The sequence below is a fragment of the Theropithecus gelada genome, chromosome 19 (assembly GCF_003255815.1).
Source record: "Theropithecus gelada isolate Dixy chromosome 19, Tgel_1.0, whole genome shotgun sequence".
Classification (NCBI taxonomy): Eukaryota; Metazoa; Chordata; class Mammalia; order Primates; family Cercopithecidae; genus Theropithecus; species Theropithecus gelada.
Window position 1 is genome coordinate 11,462,851 of NC_037687.1, and position 21,733 is coordinate 11,484,583.

Sequence of the window (21,733 nt, forward strand, 5' to 3'; positions counted from 1 at the left end):
TGTGAAATATGTGGGAAAACCTTTTCCTCACCCTATTCATTTAGAAGACATGAAAGGACTCACACTGGAGAGAAACCCTGTGAATGTAAGCAATGTGGGAGAGCCTTCAGTTGTTCCAGTTCCATTTGAAAACATGCAAGAATTCACTCCGGAGAGAAACCCTATATATGTAAACAATGTGGCAAAGCCTTTAGATATCCCAGTTCTGTTCGAAATCATGAAAAGAATCACACTGGTGAAAAACCCTATGAATGTAAGCCATGTGGGAAAGCCTTTAGTTATTCCGGTTACTTTCGAATACATGAAAGAATTCACACTGGAGAGCAGGTGTATAAATGTAAGGACTATGGAAGAACATTCACTTATCCCAGTGCCTTTCATAAACATAAAAGTACCCACACTTCACAAACTTTATGCATGTAAGGAATGGGGGAAAGCATTTGATTGATTTAGTTCCTTTCATAGTCATGAAAGGATTCACACTGGAGAGAAACCCTATGAATGCCAAACATGTGGAAAAGCCTTCGGTAGTTCTAAGTACTTAAAAATACATGGACGAACTCACTGGAGACAAGTCCTATGCATGTAAAGAATGTGGGAATGTATTTTATTGCCTTAGTCCCCTTCAAAGACATGAAAGGACTCACATCAGAGAAAAGTTGGATGAATGTAAAAAATGTGATAAAGCCTTCCATTCTTCCAGTACTGTTACAAACCAGGAAAAAACTCACACTTAAGAAAAACACAGTGATACTCAGAATATGGGAAACCTTTCTCTTCCAGTCTTTTGAAGGCACGTGGTGTGACACACTGGTGACAGACCTTATGACTGTAAGAAGTGTAGAAAAGTATTAGTCCTTGTGTGTTTTAGATTCATGAATCATGAATTTACTCTGGAAGGAAACTATGAATGTGGTAAAGCCTTGGGTAGTTTCAGTTTTCTCTTGAATAAAGTCATTTCCTGGTATTCTCAGGGATTGGTTCCAGCACCCCTTGAGAATGTATAATTTTGCTCAAGTGCTTTATATAAAACAGTGTAATTGCTTATAACCTAGGCACATCCTCCCGTATCCTTTAAATCATCTCTAGATTACTTGTAATACCTAATGTATTGTAAATGCTATGAAAACGTATTGTTTAGGGAAGTATGACAAAAAACATCTATACATATTCAGTACAGACACAACCACCCTATGGCTACCTACCTAGTACACATCATCTACAATATAACATTTTTTTAAAAAACAGGTATGGATTGGTTTCATTAAATGACTTGAAAGACTGTGTTAACATTCTCTAAATCCCTGGTTATTTTCTCCTGTTAGCCCACACATGATGACGATTAGGATGCTCTGTGGTGCCTAAAGTTGTACTGTGTCAAGGTGCCAAGATATGGGGCAGTGTCAATAAGCAATGAGATACCAAATTGACTAGAATCATCTGACAGGACATTAGAAGTATCATCTAGGTTGGAGGTACCAAGTTCTGACTGCAGATGTTGACTCTGGTCAATAATACAAATGTTGGATCTACGGAATTTGAAGGTCAAAGATATTTAAGCACTGATGGTCCAACAGATTCTAGTTGGGGACATTCTCAAGGATGTGATTTACCCAGAGGGATTAACCCCAGTGAAGGAGCTAGATTAGGAGAGTTTCTGGGGTCATGGTTAAGACTAGGTTCTACTTGGAATGGATATCTGACCAGAAATCTTTGAGACAGAGTCTTGCCCTGTCGCCCAGCGTGGAGTGCAGTGACGCGATCTCAGCTCACTAAAAGCTCCACCTCCCAGATTCACGCCATTCTCTTGCCTCAGCCTCCCGCGTAGCTGGGACTACAGGCGCCCGCCACCACGCCCAGCTAATTTTTTTTTTTTTTTTTTTTGTATTTTTAGTAGAGACGGAGTTTCACTGTGTTAGCCAGGATGGTCTCGATCTCCTGACCTCGTGATCCACCCACCTCGGCCTCCCAAAGTGCTGGGATTACAGGTGTGAGCCACTGTGCCTGGCCCAGAAATCTTTCTTGTATCATTAGTAGAGTTGCCCACTTCATCACCGAAGCCATCAGGACACAAGAGAAGTCCTTAGGTTCTCTTGCCCACATAGCCCTAGACAACCACATTGGGACTATCTCCCTACTTCACAAGGTTGTGTCTGTGCTAACACTTGCTTCTGCATCTGGGAAGATCTCCTAGTCAGGCTCAATTGGGAACATACAAGATCTTAAAACCAGCCAAATTTCTGAGCCTTCCTGTCCAGACTTCCTGGGTTACATTTCCAATCCTAAGCTTTCCCTTGTTCTCTGGAACAAATATGTTGGTTACAAGCTCCTTATGCCTTTTCCCCAGAAGTATGTAGAAATTATTCCTTCTAAAATGTGATCTTGATAACAGAGTGCAGTGGCACGCTCTTGGCTTACTACAACCTCCACCTCCCGAGTAGCTGGAATTACAGGTGTGCGCCACCATGCCCGGCTAATTTTTTGTCCTTTAGTAGAGATGGGGTTTCACCATGTTGGCCAGGATGGTCTCAATCTCCTGACCTCATGATCCACCTGCCTCAGCCTCCCAAAGTGCTGGCATTACAGCTTGAGCCACCGTGCCCAGCTGATACCAGGGAACTCCCAGAGCAAAGCACTAAATTACTTTCATTCCTCTAAGGTCTATGACTCTAATCAGCAGAAAGTAGAGCAGTCATCACTCCTTTTTCTTCAAGATTTAGGAATGGACATAAAAGGAGGGATTTGTAACAACAACAGATTATGTGGTACAACTTCTATATAATGAAGCTGAGTTTTCAGTTGCCATGCACCCAACACTGAAGGTCACATAATCTGAGCATGTCCAGATGAACCAAATGTGTAACCACGGGTGGAACCTGTATGCTTGGACTGAGGTGTGGAGATTAAAGTAAAAGGAGATACCAGGCTGGGCGCGTTAGCTCACACCTGTAATCCCAGCACTTTGGGAGGCTGAGGTGGGTGGATTGCCTGAGCTCAGGAGTTCAAGACCACCCAAAGCAACATGGTGAAACCCTGTCTCTACAAAAGATACAAAACAACCGGGTGTGGTGGCGCACGCCTGTAGTCCCAGCTACTTGGGAGGCTGAGGCAGGAGAATTGCTTGACCCCAGAGGTGAGGGTTGCAGTGAATGAGATCGTGCCACTGCACTCCAGCTTGGGCTACAGAGTGAGATTCTGTCTCAAAAAAAAAAAAGATAACACATGACAGAATCCAGGATCTAATCAGGTTGGGCCCTGGTATCATCCTGGTATCATCCCATGGCAGGATCCAATCGAGTCACATCAACCTGGCATCAGATCATTGCAAGATCCAGTGAGTTCATGTCTTATTACCCTATGCTTATAAAACTTGGCAAAGCCCCCAGTTCAGGGAGACAGATTTGAGCATTTCTTCCTTTCTTCTTGCCAGTCAAACTTGTAAGTAAAGCTTTTCTTTCTTCAAAAGCTGGTGCCATGCAATATATTGGCTTGTGTGTACATCTGGAAGTAAGCCAATTCATTGCTTGCTAACATAACAAAGAATCAGCAACTGTGAAAATGAAACAATTAAAATTATCCAGTCTGGGCCTGGCACGGTGGCTCACGCCTGTAATCCCAGCACTTTGGGAGGCCCAGGGGGGTGGATCACCTGAGGTCGGGAGTTCGAGACCAGCCTGACCAACATGGAGAAACCTGACTCTACTAAAAATACAAAATTAGCCGGGCATGGTGGCTCATGCCTCTAATCCCAGCTACTTGGGAGGCTGAGGCAGAAGAATTGCTTGAACCCAGAAGGTGGAGGTTGCAGTGAACCGAGATTGCGCCACTGCACTCCAGCCCGGGCAACAAGAGTGAAACTCCATCTCAAAAAAAAAAAAAAATTACTAGTCTGTGGAAAAAAAAAGAGGAAAGAAATTGAGAGAATGTGTTACTAGTATACCTGCCTTGCCAGTCATGTTAAAGTTCTTCAGAACAAAGGAAACTGATACAGGTTGGGAAATCAGATGTTTCAAAAACAAAACAAAACTTGTTAGAAAACAAATGGAGGCACAAAAATGACTTTCTTTCTTCTCCCTCATAGATAAATGTTTGTTCAAATGAATATCAACAATGTATTGGGTGGTTATAGCTTCTAAGAGGTCAGATGCTTGACAGTGATGTTATATGGGATTGGAAAGAAGAATTCAGAACACTCTAACATATTGGTACTACCCCAGAAACCAGTATAGTCTTACTTGAAAACGAAAGTCCATTAGTTGCAAAATGTAAACTGCAAACTATGGAATTCACTAATAAAATTTAAGAAACAATGTAAACTTACTATACTAATAGAAGCAAGCAAATGGAATATAGAATGCTCAAAAGAAGGCAGAAAAATAGAGCCAGTAGAAAAAACCACAGGTACAACAAACAATACATATGAACATATTAATCTAATTATGTCTATTACCACTTTGAATTTTTTTTTTTTGAGATGGAGTCTCACTCTGCCCAGGCTGGAGTGCAGTGGCGTGATCTCGGCTCACTGCAAGCTCCGCCTCCCAGGTTCACGCCATTCTCCTGCCTCAGCCTCCCGAGTAGCTGGGACTACAGGCACCCGCCACCACGCCCAGCTATTTTTTTTTTTTTGTATTTTTAGTAGAGATGGAGTTTCACTGTGTTAGCCAGGATGGTCTCGATCTCCTGACCTCGTGATCTGCCCGCTTCGGCCTTCCAAAGTGCTGGGATTACAGGCGTGAGCCACCGCACCGAGCCTGAATGTGTATTATCTATATACAACAGTAAAAAAGACAGGCACTGGCAGAGTAGAATAAAAAAGAAGGCCCAGCAATGTGTGAAAGATAACCATTTTAAACAAAAAGACACATATACATTAAATAGAAAGGTATGGAGAAATATATGCCGTTCTAGCCCTAATCAAAAGTATGGAACAGCTATATTAAATTCAGATAAATTAGGTTTTTTTGAGACAGAGTCTCTGGCACCCAGGCTGGGGTGCAATGGTGTGATTACAGCTCACTGCAACCTGTGCCTCCTGAGCTCAAGCAATCCTCCCACCTCACTGGGACTACAGGCGTGTGCCACCATGCCTGGCTAATTTTTGTCTTTATTTTTTGTAGAGACAGGGTCTCACCATGTTGCTCAGCTGGTCTTGAACTCCTGGGTTAAGTGATCCACCCATCTTGGCCTCCCAAGTGCTGGGATTATAGGCCTGAGCCACCATGCCCGGCCCAAAACATGTTTTAGATCAAGGAAAATTACAAGGGATGGAAGGTTTTATAATGATAAAGAAGTCAATCCTACCTTGACATACAAGACATTAATATCTATGCCCATAAAACAAAGCACCAAAATACATAAGCCGAAAACGCATGAAACTGCACGGCAAGGCCGGGCACAGTGGCTCATTCCTGTAATCCCAGCACTTTGGGAGGCCAAGGAGGGTGGATCAACTGAGATCAAGAGTTTGAGACCAGCCTAACCAACATGGTGAAACCCTGTCTCTACTAAAAATACAAAAATTAGCCGGGTGTGGTGGCATGCACCTGTAGTCCCAGCTACTTGGGAGGCTAAAACAGGATACCATGGAATATTCACCAAGGCAGACCACATAGCATAAAATATACCTTAACAAATGTTAAAAAATCAAATCCCGTCAAGTATGAAATCAAACCATATTAGCATTAAACTAGAAATCAGTAACAGAAGCATAGTTTAAAAGCCTCCAGAAAGTAAAGATTTAAACCACAAACTTCTAAACTATGCAACAGACAGAATTCTCCAGAGATATTTAAATATTCCAAAAATTGAAAAAAAACTTTTAGCAACATTTGTAGAATACAGCAAAGGCAGTGTTTAGAGGGTTATTTAAATAGTTAAATGCAAACTCTTGAAAGTAAAGATCTAAAAAACAATGCTCTAAATTCCACTAAGAAGAAAGAAGAGCAAGATAAATGTAAATTAAGGAGAGGAAAACAACAATGAGAGAGAGATTAATGAAAGTGCAAACAGGAAATCAATGGAAAACATCAACAAATCCAAATCCTGGTTTTCTGAAATGATGAAAATAGATAAACACCCATGCTAACTCACAAAAGGGTGAGCATCTCTAAGATTCCCACAAACATTAAAAGAACCAAGATGAATCAATTCTTTGAAAGACACAATCCAAAAAAAAAAAAAAAATCATAAAAATAGAACTAAGTAAATGAAAGCAGTTCTATATATCATCTTCCAGAAAAGAGAAGCAGAGGGAACACTTTCTAATTCATGTTAGAAGGCCAACATTGCCCTAATACCCAAACTAGACACATATTAGACTTGAAGAAGGGAGATGAGGCCGGGCGCAGTAGCTCACGCCTGTAATCCCAGCACTTTGGGAGGCTGAGGCGGGCGGATCATGAGGTCAGGAGATCGAGACCATCCTGGCTAACATGGTGAAACCCGTCTCTACTGAAAATACAAAAAAGTAGCCAGGCGTGGTGGCGGGCACCTGTAGTCCCAGCTACTGGGGAGGATGAAGCAGGAGAATGGTGTGAACCTGGGAGACGGAGCTTGCAGTGAGCTGAGATTGTGCCACTGCACTCCAGCCTGGGCAACAGAGCAAGACTCCATCTCAAAAAAAAAAAAAAAAGAAAAGAAAAAATAAAAAAAAAAAAAAAGGTAGATGAGATCAGGGAGGTACAACAGAATTGCCCAAGGTTTATTTGCTTACCTTTCCCCACATTCAAAAGGTTAGTCCAGTAGCTGGGTGTGGTGGTTCACACCTATAATCCTAACATTTTAGGAGGCTGAGGTGGGTAAATTGCCTAATCCCAGGAGTTCAAGACCAGCCTGGGCAACATAGTGAAAGCTTGTCTCTACAAAAATTAGCCAGGTGTGGTGGTGCACACCTGTAGTTCCAGCTACTTGGGAGGCTGACGTAAGAGGATCGCTTGAGCCTGGGGAGGTCGAGGCTGCAGTGGGCTGAGATCACAGAAATGCACTGTAGCCTGGGCAACAGAGTGAGACCCCTTCTCAAAAACAAAAGTAAACTTAAAAACAAGGTTACTCCACTGTCGCTGTGGAGATGGAGCTGTAGGCCACAGTGGCACACTGCTAGGTAGCATGTGGTGGAAACCAGAGCAGCCAGGAAATTTCATTCTGGGAGCTCCACACGCCCTAATCTCCTCTCCTCACGTAGTGGAAATGCTCTTTTCTCTGGGATTTCAATTCTTGCCAGGATTACTCCCTCTCCTGGAGAAGTTTAAGGTGATGACCATGGTGCCTTTTTTTCTGACACCACGTCTGAAAACAAATGTGTGGAGACTGCTGAACACCAACCGATTCTCCAACACCAGCTGGGTGTCCAGGAATTCAATTCTGATAGGGTTAGCTCCAAACTCACAAGCTGACTGCTCATGGCTTCCATTACAGGTGCCATCTGCAAGCCCCACAGACCACCCTTGCAGCCAACTGAGTATATATCCAACAGCTCCATCCTCAGGTTCACACATTTGCCAAAACTATGCACGGAACTCAGCAAAAACAGTTTGTTTAGGGTTATCAGTTTATTATAAAGGATATCTCGAGAAGAGCCAAATGGAAGAGAGGTATACAGCTAAGGAAAGGGGAGAGATGAGCAAAGCTTCCCCTGTAGGGTGACACCACCCTCCCTGCACATCAGTGCATTCACTCACCAAGCAGGAAGCTGTCCCAAAGTCTTTATTCAATAATTTTTATACAACTCAATCTCCACCCTCCATTTCCTGAGGTCAGAAGATGGGGCTTAAAATTTCAACCCTCGTCATCATGCATTTGCTCTTTCAGGTCACCAGTCCTGATCCTGAAGTTACCTAGTAGCCGCATCCTGAGTCACCTCATTAGCACAACTTCAGGTAAGGTCTAAAAGGAGCTTGTTTTTTGTTTTCTTTTTTTTGAGATGGAGTTTTGATCTTGTTGCCCCGGCTGGAGTGCAATGGCGCGATCTCGGCTCACTGCAACCTCTGCCTCCCAGGTTCATGCGATTCTCCTGTCTCACCCTCCAGAGTAGCTGGGATTACAGGCGCACACCACCATACCCGGCTAATTTTTGTATTTTTAGTAGAGACACGGTTTCACTGTCTTGGCCAGGCTGGTCTCGAACCCCTGACCTTGTGATCTGCCTGCTTCAGCCTCCCAAAGTGCTGGGATTACAGGTGTGAGCCACCGTGCCCAGCCTTTTTTTTTTTCTTTTTGAGATGGAATCTTGCTCTGTCATCCAGGCTGGAGTGCAGTGTGCAGTCTTGGCTTACTTCAATCTCTGCCTCCTGGGTTCAAGCAATTCTCCTGCCTCAGCCTCCCAAGTAGCTGGGAGTACAGGCCTGCACCACCAAGCCCAGCTAATTTTTGTATTTTTAGTAGAGACAGGGTTTCACCACGTTGGCCAGGCTGGTCTCGAACTCCTGACCTCAAGTGATCTGCCCCCCTCGGCCTCCCAAAGTGCTGGCATTACAGGTGTGAGCCACCCTGCCTGGCTTTGAAAGGAGCTTGTTGGGGATAACAAAACTAGGGACAAAGACCAAATATAGTTTTTATTGTATCACAGACTCAAACTCTCATATTCATAAACCCTTTGTCCAGCAGGCAGAACCAAAAAGTATTTTTCTCTAAATAGGCTCCTGACAGAATTTCTCATTTTATGCAACTTACACTCTGATTAAACCAAGTCAGTGAATGCAAAATGAAACTGCTGCTGATGCTGAATTTTATCCAAGCCCTATAATTGTAGTAAATAGCTATGATTAAAGATATTATTCCAACTTCCCCACCAACCAGTCCAGGGTATTCTGGACAAGCAGCCAAATGCATTGTAATAACCTCTACAATACTTAGACTATACCCATTTTTTACTTATAACGAGGCCAGATAAACACTGACCAAATTCTCATTCTTTGTCTCATAAATAACCAAAACAGCTGTGACTTCACTAATCAGTCTGAACAATATACTGTAAAGTAAACGTTGCTTAAATTTCTCTCCTTCCTCCAGACCCTTGAACTCTGAAGTACCCTCAGCCTGAGCCAGCACACAGCCTCTCCTTCACGACCCTGCGAAGAACAGGCTGAAGGCAGGGTAAAACACGCTCTGATCTAGGATGTGATTTTCACTCTCCATCCTGCCCTCCCCCTCCCACCTTGTTTGCTCTTCTGTTGGAAAGAAAAAACACTTTTCTGCCCAATCTTTGAGATGTTTGCTTATCTTATGCTTGGTGCTTCTCCCTTTCCCTCTTTGCATTCCTTTCGAATGAAGTCATTTCTTCTAAATCCCTATTTATTATCCCTGAGAATGTCTAGTAACCGCCCCACAACAATAACAAATACAGCCTCAGACAGGGCATCACCCCAACTGCTCTGCCTGTGGAATTTCAGCCCTTTTCAGTACAAAGGGCTTCTCTCATGGTCAGCGTGATCAGGCTGGGACACTTGCAGAGGCTTCCAGAAGAACCAACTGAACTAGGCCTTCAGTGATCTTTTTTGTGCTCACAACTGGCCTTAGCTTGGAGTCACTGGCCTCAGGTCTCTGCCCCTCAAGGCTGCTCATTTACCCTTTTATGCCTTACATGGATACTTAAAAACAAAATATCATCTGGGCATGGTGGCTCACACCTATAATCCCAGTGCTTTGGGAGGCTGATGTGGGAGGATCGTTCGAGGCCAGGAGTTCAGTGGGCAACACAGTGACCAGTGTGGGCAACATAGTGAGATCTCATCTCTACAAATAAAAATCAGCCACACATGGGGGTACATGCCTGTAGTCTCAGCTACTTGGGAGGCTGAGGTAGCAGGATTGCTTGAGCCCAGGAGTTTGAGGCTACAGTGGGCCATGATTACTCCTGCCTGGGTGACAGAGGGAGACCTTGTCTCAAAACAAACAAACAAACAAACAAAAAACCAATGCTTGATGAATGCAGCAAAATCACTCCAATTCAGTGTTTGTGTTTATAGGAGGGAAGGGAATTGTAAGGCACTTATATTTCATAGCTCAATAGGAAAAGCGTTAAGTAACTACCCATTTCAGACAAATATTTAATTTCTACTTCCATAATAAATTGTTTAGTAAACTAATATTATTTCAGTTCCTTAGGCTGTTGCAAATTCCTCTCCCATAAAATTTAGCATTAATCTGTCAGGTGCACATAAAAGGAACACAAAAAGTTAACCCATTGTCCCAAATTCTCTACCCTATAAAGGAGAGCAACCGAAGTTTTGATGAGTCTTTGTAATTCATTGATGTACCTCTGACACTTTCTCATGAAAATATATTCATTTTTTTTTCTGCAGCCATAATGGAAAACAGGTTTTCTCAAATTATTTTCCCTCCTAGTATTTTCTCTCCTAAGCCCTCAAATTTCACTTGAAATCATCCAATAAAAAAACAGAACAGAGAAATTTACTACACAGGCTCTGGGTGGGGCGGGGGGAAGTAAGATTTTTAAAAAATGAAGACCAGGCACAGTGGCTTACGCCTGTAATCTCAGCACTTTGAGAGGCCAAGGTGGGAGGATCACATGAGGTCAGGAGTTCGAGACTAGCCTGGCCAACATGGTGAAACCTCGTCTCTACTAAAAATGCAAAAATTAGCCAGGTGTGATGGCAGACACCTGTAATCCCAGCTACTCAGGAGGCTGAGGCAGGAGGATTGTTTGAACCCAGGAGGCGGAGGTTGCAGTAAGCCAAGAGCACGCCACTGCACTCCAGCTTGAGCGACAAGAGTGAAACTCCATCTGAAAAAAAAAAAAAAAAAAAAGAGAAAAAAAAAAGAGCAATATAGGACTAAATATGTAATTTGTTTCCTGAAATCCAACTCTTCCCTCTTGTTTTCCCTCTATCTCTAATGATAGGATACATTTTATAAAAAAAAAAAGTAAATCTGAAATGAGTTTACAGATTTATTCAAGGTGACAAATCCATGGAGGGGCAGTGCTGACTGAAAACAGACAAGTCTGACTGAAGTATCAGGTCAGGTTCTCCTATCACCTGAGATACACCGCTTCCCATGCTGCTCACCGAAGTGCTGAGTGACCACCCTCCCAGGAGAGACTGCACTGTGTACTTTTGAGGTTCTTGTACCACATCACTGGGGTGGGTTTTCCTTTCCTNGCACTGTGTACTTTTGAGGTTCTTGTACCACATCACTGGGGTGGGTTTTCCTTTCCTTAGGGTCAGTTTTTACCCTTCACTATGTGGCAGGCCAGGTCTCACTAACACAGGCCTCCATAACAACTGTTTCAGCACTGACTGAGTGGTTAAGTTAAACATTAAAAGTTGAGACAGCCAATGCCTCTAAACAAAGGCTGGAATGTAACGAAAACCCACCAAGAGTTTTGCCTAGGCCTTTCCTGGGCCTTGAAGCATGACAAGATAACGAAGGAATTCTTAATGGGACCCAACAAGCTTTAGTGGGGGTCTGAAGAAACTCCCCCGGCCTCCACAAACAGGTTTACTGGGGGTCTAAGAAACTCCCCAAACCTCCATGATTTAGCAGGAGACAAGATAAGGGTAATCACCCCAGCACCTGGACCCATTTAGATTAAATGAATTTACTGAGGTTTCAGAGGAAGGTCTTCAGGACTCAGATCTTATAGATTAGAAGAAGTTAATCACTTGTGTGTTTAGATGAATGCACACTTACATGTAGACATATGGCTTACAAGGTATATACGCTCTGGAAAACTTGGTAATTTTGAGTTGGGCTGGTGATAATTTCCAGGTCTTCTCCCTATAACTGGTTACAGAAATAAAAATTATCTTCTTCCCCAGTTCATTTGCATTTTGTTATTGGACTTTGAGAATAACCAGCCCCACTGTTTGGTCCGGGAACAACTAGGCTAAGAGAATCCAAAGAACAGGGATCATTTCAATCCTTTCCCTTCAATACCAGCAGTTGAGTGGCTGACCAGGCATGTGTCTCCATGAAATGGAAACTACACTCGGGGTGAGAAGAGCTGTGTCCCAAGGGCTTTGCTTGTGGTATGAAGGGTAAACCAGGAGACTCCTCCCATCCCAGGGCTTCCAGCTTCTGCCCTGGGACCCCTCACCCCTACATCTCTGGCTCTCCCTATGGGAGAAGTGACCAGGAACTGATATTCATGAAACCCTCCTAGACAAAGCTGCTGTGTGCACCTTATGCCAGCCCAGGCAGTTCTGAAATACACCACCACGAAAAGATAGAGGATGGGCTGAGGACACATCACCCCGTAAAATTTTCAAAGGAGAACCTCAACCCAAAGACATTCTAATAAAGTGCCTGTGCCCAGGGAAGATAAAAGAGAGGCATAAACTTAAGAGCCATAAACAATGGCTCTTTTTAAGTGTTTTCCCTTATGTTCATGAACATTTCATGTGTGAGGAAAGCAGAGGATAACCAATTAACACTCTGTTTAAAAAAAAAAAAAATGTTTAGGTTGGGTGTGGTGCCTCCCAAGGTGTAATCCCAGCACTTTGGGAGATCACAGCGGGCGGATCATGAGGTCAGGAGTTCAAGACCAGCCCGACCAACATGGTGAAACCCCGTCTCTACTGAAAATACAAAAATTAGCCGGGCGTGGTGGTGCGCACCTGTAATCCCAGCTACTCAGGAGGCTGAGGCAGGAGAATCGCTTGAACCCGGGAGGCGGAGGTTGTAGCGAGCAAGATGGCGCCACTGTACTCCAGCCTGGGCAAGAAGAGCAAAACTTCGTCTCAAAAATAAAAACAAACAAACAAAAAAACTTTATTTGCCAAGGTTAAGGACCCATCCGTGACAAAGCCTCAGGAGGTCCTGACCACACGTGTCCAAGGTGGTTGGGGTACAGCTTGCTTTTATATTAATACATTTTGGGGAGACACAATACATCAGTCAATACATGTAAGAGGTACATTGGGTCCGTGTGGAAATGAGGGACAACACAAAGTGAGGGGGAGGGGCTGGTTCCCAGGTCACAGGTAGATTTTCCCATAAGTGGTTGTAGAGACCAAAGTTTCATCATGCAGATGAAGCCTCCAGGTGATAGACTTCAGAGAATAGCTTGTAAATGCCTCTTATCAGACTTAAGTTCTGTGTTGATGTTAATACTGATAGGCTTTTCCTGGATTCCAAAAGGGAGGCCAGTATAATGGGGCACGTCCAGCTGAAACGGTTTGACTGTGTCCCCACCTAAATCGCATCTGGAATTGTAATCCTTTCGATTTAGGCTATTGTGCCATAGAGCCTGCTTGCAGGAATTGTAATCCCCATATGTTGAGGGAGGGACCTGCTGGGCGGTGATTGTATCATCGGGGTGGTTTCCCCATGCTGTTCTCCTGATAAGAGAGTTCTCACGAGATCTGGTTGCTGGATAAGTGTCTGGGCTCCCGGCTTCTCTGTCTCCCTCCTGCCGCCATGTAACACTGTCTCGCCTTTCTTCCCCTTCTGCTATGATTGTAAGTTTCCTAAGGCCATGTGGAACTGTGAGTCAATTAAAACCTTTTTAAAATAATAAATTACCCAGTCTCAGGTAGTATCTTTCTAGCAGTGTGAGAACAGACTAATACACGGACCACCCTTCCATGATGGCCTGAACAAGTTTTTTCAGGTTAATTTTGTAGCGCCCTTCGCCAGGAGGAGGGATCTGTTCAAAATGATTGGGGGGCTTAGAATTTTCTATTTGGTTTAAAGAAGGAATAAAGGAATAAAGCACTGGGGACCTCAGACCGTAGCTCCTTCCACGCACGAACCCCACACACGAGTCGGAATTTCCCCCCATGATCCTCCCGTGGCCCCCGCATTATCTGGGGAGACGCGGGGCTGCGGGCGCGGAGCTGCCCAGAGACGGCTCCGGGGCCGGGGCCACAGTCAACGCGAAGGAACGGGACAGGACGCCCGGGGTCCCGGCTGCCGGCCCAGCCCCACCCTGCGGCCGAGGGGACCGAGGGCCGAGCTGCGCCAGGGGGATTCCGGTCCACAGAGCCCGGAGTCGGGGTAGGGAGCCCGGTGTCCCGCCACGGCCAGTTCCAACCAGCCCCTCCTCCCGTCTCGGGATCTCTGGCTCCTCACGCTCACCATTTTCCGAATTCCTCCGTGTCCCGGGGTCCTCTCTGCGGCTCCCACGACCACTGCAGGTCCTTGTGTGACAGAGGCTGCCACAGACTCTCCAGAGTGCCTCTCGGCGACAGAGACAGGAGCCCAGCGAAGTGGCGTGAAGACGCCACCAGCTTGGTCAACCTCGCACCCTCCTCCTTGCAGGGCGCCTGATTGACAGTTCCCGCGAACCCGCCCCGCGACCCTGATAGGATAGTGCGACAGATCCCGCCCCCTGACGACTGAGTGACAGAAGAAGCGATTTCACGCTGGGGAGTGGAGACCGATGAACGAGTTCCAGAGCCCTGACCCCTCCCAGGGGACATCTGCATTTAAGCAGAATCCCCCGTCTGTACTCAGTGGGACCTTCCTGCTTTTTTCTCCTAGACTGGGGGTCACGAGTGTGTGCAGGGAAACCAAGACACATTGCCCAGTGGAGCCATTCCCTGGCCTCGGAGTAGGAGGGGAGCCGAGGCCACACGGGCCACACTGCAGCAAGAATAAGGGCTTAGGCCGGGCGCGGTGGCTCAAGCCTGTAATCCCAGCACTTTGGGAGGCCGAGACGGGCGGATCACGAGGTCAGGAGATCAAGACCATCCTGGCTAACCCGGTGAAACCCCGTCTCTACCAAAAAAGACAAAAAACTAGCCGGGCGAGGTGGCGGGCGCCTGTAGTCCCAGCTACCCGGGAGGCTGAGGCAGGAGAATGGCGGGAACCCGGGAGGCGGAGCTTGCAGTGAGCTGAGATCCGGCCACTGCACTCCAGCCGTGGCGACAGAGCGAGACTCCTTCTCAAAAAAAAAAAAAAGAATAAGGGCTTAGGCTGGGCGTGATAGCTCACGGCCGTAATCCTAACACTTTGGGAGGCCGAGGCCAGCACATTGGTTGAGCCGGGGAGTTCGAGATCATCTCGGGCAACATAGTGAGAGCCGGTCTCTACAAAAAATACAAAAATTAGCCGGGAATGGTGGCCTGTACCTGTAGTCCCAGCTACTCGGGAGGCTGAGGTGGGAGAATCACATGAGCCTGGGAGGTTAAGGCTGCAGTGAGTCAAGATCGTGCCACTGCACCCCAGCCTGGGCGACAGAACGAGACAGTGTCTCTAAATAAATAAATAAATAAATAAATAAATAAATAAATAAATAAATAAATAAAAATAAGGGCCCGATGTGTTCCAGGGATCAGGAATTTAGGATGAAGCTGTTGGCTGCATGGCCAAGACTTTCTCCCACCTTATCTCTCAGTCTACTCATTTTCAGCCAAGGAAGCAAAAACATGCCAACAACGGAATAAAATCATTAGAGGTATGGAAAAAGTGGAATCACATAGTAGCAATATTTTATAAGGAAATCGAAAGAGAAGAAAAGCAAACACTTGAACTAGTCGAGATAAGTAGCCTGCTGCACCTGCAGTTCACAAACCCGCAGTCAGAAGGTGATACACGTTCCCAAGCTTGTGAGTCAGACTTTGCTGAAACGGAGACCCAGAGCGGATCACATCCTGGTTATGAGGCAGGGGCACTTCAAGATTTAACTCTAGGAACTCAACGTGGCCTCCTGCCGCTTCTCCAGAATGTGGAAATGCTCCCTCCTTCAAGATCTTCATTTTCTTTTTTTGTTTTTTTTTTTTTGAAACGGAGTCTCGCTCTGTCGCCCAGGCTGGAAGGCAGTAGCGCAATTTCGGCTCACTGCAACCTCCGCCTCCCAGGTTCACGCCATTCTCCTGCCTCAGCCTCCCCAGTAGCTGGGACTACAGGCGCACGCCGCCATGCCCGGCTAATTTTTTGTATTTTAGTAGAGACAGGGTTTCACCCTGTTGCCCAGGCTGGTCGCAAACTCCTGAGCTCAGGCAATCCGCCCACCTCGGCCTCCCAAAGTGCTGAGATTACAGGTGTGAGCCACTGCTCCCGGCCCACTAATTTTTATATTTTTAGTAGAGACGAGGTTTCGCCATGTTGGCCAGGCTGGTCTTGAATTCCTGACATCAGGTGATCCATCCACCTCAGCCTCTCAAAATTCTGGGATTAACAGGTGTGAGCCATCCTGCCGGGCTAAGACCTTCCTTTTCGCCAGCAGGAAACTCTCATCTAAAAATCAGTTTAATGCACTGACCCATGTTAACTGTCAATTCATAACTCCCTTTCCAGAAGGCAATCTAATGAGTCTTTAAATCTGACCTTCACAGGTTTTCGTCCTATATACAAATTACAGCCTGCCTCCTGTGACTCTGTGCATGCCCAAGGCAAAACACTTGAATGTACTGAGATCTTCAGTATTTACAAAAAAAGACGGTCAGATTAAAATATTCTGTCTATGCCCTCAATAAGCAGGTAGTAGAACAGGTTAGAGAGGACAACATCAAATAAAATGGACATGGAACTTACCCATGATATCACAGTCTATCCTGGAGGATTTTTGTTGTTGTTTTGTTTTGTTGTGCAGACAGGGTCTCACTGTGTCACCCAGGCTGGAGGGCAGTGAGTGGTGTGCTCCCAGCTCACTGCAGCCTCAAGCTCCTGGGTTCAAGCCATCCTCCTACCTCAGCCTCCCAAGTAGCTGGAACTACAGGCATGCACCACCATGCTTGGCTCATTTTTAAAACTTTTTGAGGTAGACCTGGGTCTTACCATGTTGCCCAGGCTGGTCTTGAACCCCTGGGCTCAAGCAACCCTGCCCCCTCAGCCTCCCAAAGTGCTGGGAATACAGGTGTGAGCCACCGTGCCTGACGATCATCGTTTCTAAAAAGCAATTTACTTCAAAAGAGTTAGAGAACCACAGGTGGGTTCCCCTGCGGCCAGTTAGACTGTTTGAAAAGGAAAGCTATTTACGCAATAATGTGCAGCTGTCTAGGAAATGCCCCAAAGTACGCAGAGTTACAATCTCAAAAAGGACACAACCCCCTAGCTGCATCTACTTGTGGTTTTCCTGCTTTCCAGGGCACTGTAGCTTCTCAGAATCCAATCCTTCAGCTGTTCTGAGCAGCTGGAGGCCATCCGCAGGGGCAGGCAGGCTGCCCAGGAAGCCCCAGAGGGAGCTCCATTCTCCTCCCTTTGTAGGCTCAAGATTGCTCTCAGCTTAAAGTCACTGGCCTCAGGCTCTGCTGCCCATTCCAGGTTTTTAGGGCTCAGAAAACAATGCTCCTCAAAAAAGGCCTGGGAAGCAAAAGTTTTTCTCTAACCTTCTCTTGCCCTCCTATCTCTCAGTCCCATTTCCTACCAAGGGTAGCCATAGAAGCTAGAATCCCTCTTCCCCAAGAGCAGTCGTAAAACACAAACAGAAAACTTTCCCTGTGCCTGCCTTTGGAAAAACTGGTCACAAAGAATTTATCTGACCTACCTTATTTGACTGTAGGTCATAAGACTGTCATTTAAGAGAGGATTCTGGCTGGGTGCGGTGGCTCACACCTGTAATCCCAGTACTTTGGGAGGCCGAGGCAGGCGGATCACAAGGTCAGGAGATCAAGACCATCCTGGCCAACATGGTGAAACCCCGTCTCTACTAAAATACAAAAAATTATCTGGACATGGTGGCACATGCCTGTAATCTCAGCTACTTGGGAGGCTGAGGCAGGGGAATTGCTTGAACCCAGGAAGCAGAGGTTGCAGTGAGCCGAGATCACACCACTGCACTCCAGCCTGGCAACACAGCAAGACTCTGTCTCAAAAAAAAAAAAAAAAAAAGGATTCTGTCTCATACCTAGAAGGAAGGAATGCTACTCAGACCAAGAAAAATCTAGACAGACAGGTCTTGCTGGGTTTCCTCACTCAGTCTATCAGCATTCAATCATAACTTCTTTTGTTCAATCAGATTTCTACATAGCTGTTCACACATTGTTTAAACGCAAGCACAAAAATGTACAACTTTGCCTATATCTCCGAGTCTTCATTCTGAAGGCTCCTGTGTATATACATTAAATACAATGTGTATGCCTTTTCTCCAGTTAATCAGTCTTTTGTGAGTTGATTTTTCAGTGCAACATGAGAGGGTAAAGGAGAACTTTCCCCATAGCCCCTACAAGGTTATTCACCTGCCTTTTACCAACACTGGTTGGTTAAATGAGACAAAGACCCTCAATCCCACTGTTTGAATAAGAAACCAGCAGACTCCTGGGTCTTCTCCTATGTTTATATATAAAGTAGAGGAAGAAAACTCTAAGGTATTTTATATGGGTTAAAAAATATTTTTTAAAAAACCCTGGAAATGGTTGGCTGTGGTGGTTCATGCCTGTCATCTCAGCACTTTGGGAGGGTGAGGCAGGCAGATCACTTGAGGATAGATATTTAAGACCAGCCTGGTCAACATAGTGAACCCTTATTTCTACTAAAAATACAAAAATTAGCCAGGCATGGTGGCCCATGTCTGCAGTCCCAGCTACTAGGGAGGCTGAGGCATGAGGATTGCTTGAACCCTGGAGGTGGAGGTTGCAGCGAGCCAAGATTGTGCCACTGCACTCCAGCCGGGGTGACAGAGCGAGACTCTGTCTCAAAAAATAAAAATGAAAAAAATTTAAAACCTGGATATAATTATTCCTTTGAGAAAACTAACATGCTAACAAACTTATTTTCATCTTAACAATTATGTAAAACAACTAATCAGGCTGGGCATGGTGGCTCATGCCTGTAATCCCAGCACTTTGGGAGGCCAAGGTGGGCAGATCACTTGAAGTCAGGAGTTCAAGACCAGCCTGGTCAACATGATGAAACGCTGTCTGTACTAAAAATACAAAAATTGGCAGGGTGTGGTGGTGCATGCCTATAATCCCAGCTGCTTGGGAGGCTGAGGCACAAGAATCACTTGAACCTGGGGAGGTGGAGGTTGTAGTGAGCCGAGATTGAGCCACTGCACTTCAGCCTGGGTGAAAGAGCAAGACTCTGTCACAAAACAAACAGACACAAAGACACACACACGCACACACTAATCAAAAGTGAACTCTCCCCTTTTCCCTCTGTTTCAGCAGCTCCCTGACCTTCACAGTTCATGCTTGTCATCATGTGCTCTGTACCCGGTGATGGACATGTCCGGTTTATCCATTTGAAACTCTNAGTTCGAGACCAGCCTGACCAACGTGAAGAAACCTTGTCTCTACTAAAAATACAAAATTGGCCACGTATGGTGGTGCATGCCTGTAATCCCAGCTACTTGGGAGGCTGAGGCAGGAGAATCGCTTAAACCTGGGAGGCGGAGGTTGTGGTGAACTGAGATCGTGCCACACTGCACTCCAGCCTGGGCAACAAGAGCGAAACTCTGTTAAAAAAAAAAAAAAAAAAAGAAAAAGCTGTCTCCCCACCTAGACAACCATTGCATTGACAGAATCATCTGATGTAGCAATGTTATAACTGTGCAGTCTACTGAAGCTTTGCAACTTCCATAAAAAGGATTAGACAGTAAACTATGGCTAATTGTAGTCATTTTATCACTTAGCATAATACAAGCTATCCTTTCCACCCTTACCCCTATTGCAGGCAGCTGCACATGAGTGTTTTCCTCTAATTTGGCCTCGGGATCTTTCTCAGAAGTGTGGCTATAAACTTTAGTGCTGCACTGACGGGGCTCCAGGACACCTGGTTGTGGATATTTACAGTGTCACTTTCATGGGGTCTAATGTTTAAGTGTTAACCCAGACCAAATGTCCTTCACAGGAAACTTGACTATACTGGCAGATGCCCTTACAGTTCTACCTCTGCCAAATTAATCTCTACCAAGATAGCCACTCTCTATAGAGCCCTGACCTGGTAATAAGCTAGACGTACGTGTGGCAGTCAGGTGAGATGTGTGAGACAGCATCAGGCAGGCCAATATACGCACTGTGGGAGTTTCAGAAGGAGAAGAGACAGAGAAAGGTCGGAGAGACTATCTGGAGAACTAATAGCTGAAAATATTTCAAATTAGATAGAAGCCATGAATGCAGACACACAAGAAGCTCAACGAACTCCAGGTAGGATGAATGCAAAGAGAAGGACATGAAGACACACTATACTCAAATTGTCAAAGCCAAACACAAAGGGAGAACCTTGAAGGCAGCAAGGAAGAAGTGAATCATCACATATAAATGATATTTTGTAAGATCATCAGCAGATTTCTCATCAGAAGTGTTGAAGGCCAGAGGTAGTGGGCTGATGCATTCAAGGTACTTAAAAAAAAAAAAAAAATAGCCATGGTGGCACATTCCTGTAGTCCCAGCTATTCAGGAGTCTGAAGTGGGAGGGTTAGTTGAGGCCCAAGAGTTCAAGGCCAGCCTAGGCAACATGGCAAGACTCCATCTCAGAAACAAAGACAGTCAAGAATCCAATATCTGGCAACATCATCTTTCAAAAGTGAGGAGGAAATTAAGGCATGCTCACATGAACAAAAACTGAGGTAGTTTTGTTCTTTTTGTTTTTGCCATTAGATGTATGCTGTGAGAAACGCAAAAGCCTTCTACAGGTTGAAACAGAAGAACGCTGGACAATATCTGGAAGGCGTATGCCCAAATAAAGATCTCAGCAGAAACAAATGCTTGGACAATTATAAATGCGAATATTACTGGACAATAATTGTGAACTCCAGTTTTGGTCTTCTACATAATTGAAGACACAAATCCATTGAAATGATTAGTCTAAAAGCTAGCATTTTAGACTTGGCTTTTGAACTCTATATTTTGTTTTTTTTACACAGTTTAAGAGACTAATAAAAAAGAAACTAGGCTGGGCACGGTGGCTCATGCCTGCAATCCCATCTCTGTGGGAGGCTGAGGCGGGCAGATCACAAGGTCAAGAAGTCGAGAGCATCCTGGCCAAAATGGAGAAATCCCGTCTCTATTAAAAAAAGAAATACGGCCGGGCGCGGTGGCTCAAGCCTGTAATCCTAGCACTTTGGGAGGCCGAGACGGGCGGATCACAAGGTCAGGAGATCGAGACCATCCTGGCTAACACGGTGAAACCCCGTCTCTACTAAAAAGTACAAAAAACTAGCCGGGCGAGGTGGCGAGCGCCTGTAGTCCCAGCTACTCGGGAGGCTGAGCCAGGAGAATGGCGTAAACCCGGGAGGCGGAGCTTGCAGTGAGCAGAGATCTGGCCACTGCACTCCAAAATAAAAACCCGAGCGAGACTCCATCTCAAAAAAAAAAAAAAAAGAAACGAATGCACTGAAAATATGTTTGCATTTTCGAATACATAAAGTATAAAGATGTAAATTTATGACATCAAACGGAAAGGTGTGTGAACAGGCATGCCACGGAGCATTGTATTTTTATGCTATTGATGTTTAATTGGCATAAATTTAGAGTGTTATAACCTTAGGATGGTAAACACAATCCCCATGGTAATGAACAGAGCAGTAGTGTATACACAAAAGGCAACAATAAAGAAATTTAAATGTTTCACTACAAAAAGCAATTAAGAAGCAAAATAATGGAGAAAATGCATGAAATGAGAAGAAAGCTACAAGGCATATTGAAAACAAATAGAAAAATGACAAAACCAAGTCCTTATCAGGAATTACTTTATCTGTTCATTTTGAGACAGAGTCTTGCTCTGTCGTCCAGGTTGGAGTGCAGTGGTACGATCTTGGCTCACTGCAACCTCTGCCTCCTGGGTTCAAGTGATTCTCATCCTCCCAAATAGCTGGGATTACAGGCATGCGATTCTCCTGCCTCAGCCTCCCAAGTAGCTGGAATTACAGGCATGCATCACCACGCTT

The 21,733-nt window shown here is 45.2% G+C and overlaps 1 protein-coding gene across 1 annotated transcript in view; it reads left to right on the top strand.

The window, feature by feature from the left end:
• The window catches only part of LOC112611850 (zinc finger protein 136), a 520,810-nt gene that overhangs the window by 75,141 nt on the left and 423,936 nt on the right, over positions 1 to 21,733 (top strand). The gene's annotated exons all lie outside the window — the stretch shown is intronic.